This window comes from Poecilia latipinna, unplaced genomic scaffold (genome assembly GCF_001443285.1).
Source record: "Poecilia latipinna isolate Pla-1442-1.1 unplaced genomic scaffold, P_latipinna-1.0 Scaffold800, whole genome shotgun sequence".
Classification (NCBI taxonomy): domain Eukaryota; kingdom Metazoa; phylum Chordata; class Actinopteri; order Cyprinodontiformes; family Poeciliidae; genus Poecilia; species Poecilia latipinna.
The window spans coordinates 11,718-14,027 of NW_015113416.1; positions in this window are offsets into that span (position 1 = coordinate 11,718).

Here is a 2,310-nt window from a genome sequence, read left to right on the forward strand (position 1 = left end):
TATATATATATATATATATATATATATATATATATTTCCATAAAAGTTACATACTGTAAGCTTTAAGTGGCTTGTTTACCGCAGAGGAGAAACTGAATGAGCTGAAATCCATGGAAGCCACAGAAAACCATTTTCGCTCTCCAATATTTCTTACCGTATTTTTTAGGTCTCATAATGTCACAGAGAAGTGACAGTCAGGTTGTGATTTGTACAGCTGTTAGTGGGCCCCGTGGATGTTCTACATCTGTCATCTTATCACGCTGTTGATACGATAGCAGCTTCTTTACCTGATATTATTCACTCAGAGCATCATGCTACCTTTGCTTTAGGCTCTTTCCCTCTTTTTAAAAACACAGACCCCACCGCCCCCCCACCACATGGTGAGTTCACAGTTAGCTCACAGTAACACATCCTCCTGCCATCTTTGCTAACAGTGGCTCAGCTCTGAGAAACACTGAATATATTTACATAGTGATTTCAATGCACACTTTCCAGATATTATTTTTCGCTCTGGACTCTGGAGGCATAAGCTGCAACGTAACATGTGACCTTTGAAGAAATTAGATCTTTACCACAGAGAGGTGTTTTTGTATATGCCAGCTGAAATTGAGAGTTGCATGTAATGTAAATTCCAACATCTATTTGTTTATTCCATTCTGCATGTTCCCTGTTTATGCTTAAGCCAACATATCTGGTGGACTCCCCAGGAGTCTATTTAACAAAAACAACCAAAATAAAATATATTTAATGTTTCATTTGTTTTCCTCAGAATAAACCATAGGTTTGAAACGTGGGATGATGTGTACATCCCAGAAAACCAAATATTAATATTAAAGTCTGAAATGCATTTCTTAAAAGGTAGAGCCGGATACCAGATGAGGTTCCATTTTAATGTCTCATTTATTGTTGTAACTATAATAAAAAAATAACAACACCCTTACAGATTTCTTCTGTTTTTATGTCTTCATGTCAAATGTGTCAAATCATTAAACAAATGTTGACATATATCAATGATGCTGAGAATGGAAACATTCTTCACTGAAATCCTTAAAACAGCAAAGCTCATGCCTTGTCTGCCACATTTAACAGATGGACAAACCCTCCTGAACTCCACTCTAACATGACCTGCAATGAACTTGCCAACTTCTTAACAGAGAATAAGAAATAGAGGGTTAATCTGCACATCACCATGATGAGACAAAGGTGGTGACTAGTTCACCCCACAATTGGCCTGCCTCTGTCGTCGTGTCGGCAAGACACTAAACCTGCCTTCCCTGCCAGTGGAGCCGGTGCATCTTCACTTCTGTCAGATTGCCCCAGGGCAGCTGTGGCTACTATCCAGTAGCTTGCCACCATCAGCATGTGAGTGTGCGTGTGAATGGGTGAATGACTAACCCTTGCTGATTGAACACTCCCATGCCATTGGTGTGAGTGAGCGTTTCAGTTTCTGGTTGGATAATGGGAAATGGCCTAAACTTCAGCATGCATAAAAACAGGAATTACTCAACAAAAGCTACATGCAACACAACAAACTTAAATAGATCCAAAGTAAAAAGAAAGCATGCAAGTAACGGACTGCCATGTTCCCACACAATCAGCAAATTGATTGAAACAGCTGCTTCAAAAGTGAAAGACCTTCTAAGCAATGACCAACTATGACGCTTTCAGTCCAGTTTCTGTGCTCACCACAGCAGTGAGACTACTGATTGATCATTTCCTCACTTCAAATTCAGTAATACGCCTTTAAAGACAATTTACAACTTCCATTAAAGCAGAACTGAATTTTTATTATTTTCACTTCCATCTTCACCAGGCTGTGATAAATCAATGGTAGTATGCATGCTTTGGATTGGTTTTCTCAGGTCTTTTCTCTTTAGGTCATTTTGTATGTAGGTTCTGTTTCTGCATGACCCCAATGTTCATTCCATGTTTATGGGATGGAAACAGAGACTCCAGCAATGTCACAGCAACATGAAAACTTCTACTACTATCATCACTGCTTATCAAGAAGTTTTAATTGTAAGCATCAACAATCTATCAGCGGTGCCTTTAAAGCGCCTCTCTCAGGATACAGACAAAGTCAAAGTGGGAATTGGTGTAAACCCAAGACAAGTAGCTTGACTGCTGGCGGGGAAGTGGAGCAGCGTTGTGTTTAAGGCTACCACTTCATGTGGGAAAATAGGCTCCCATGTGGACACATGATATATGAAATAGAAGGGGAGGGCACTGTCTGCTCAACACGCAAAGATTAATGACCAGTGCACTACATAAACCCAAATACTTTATCTCCAGCATAGCAACGGGAAGTTT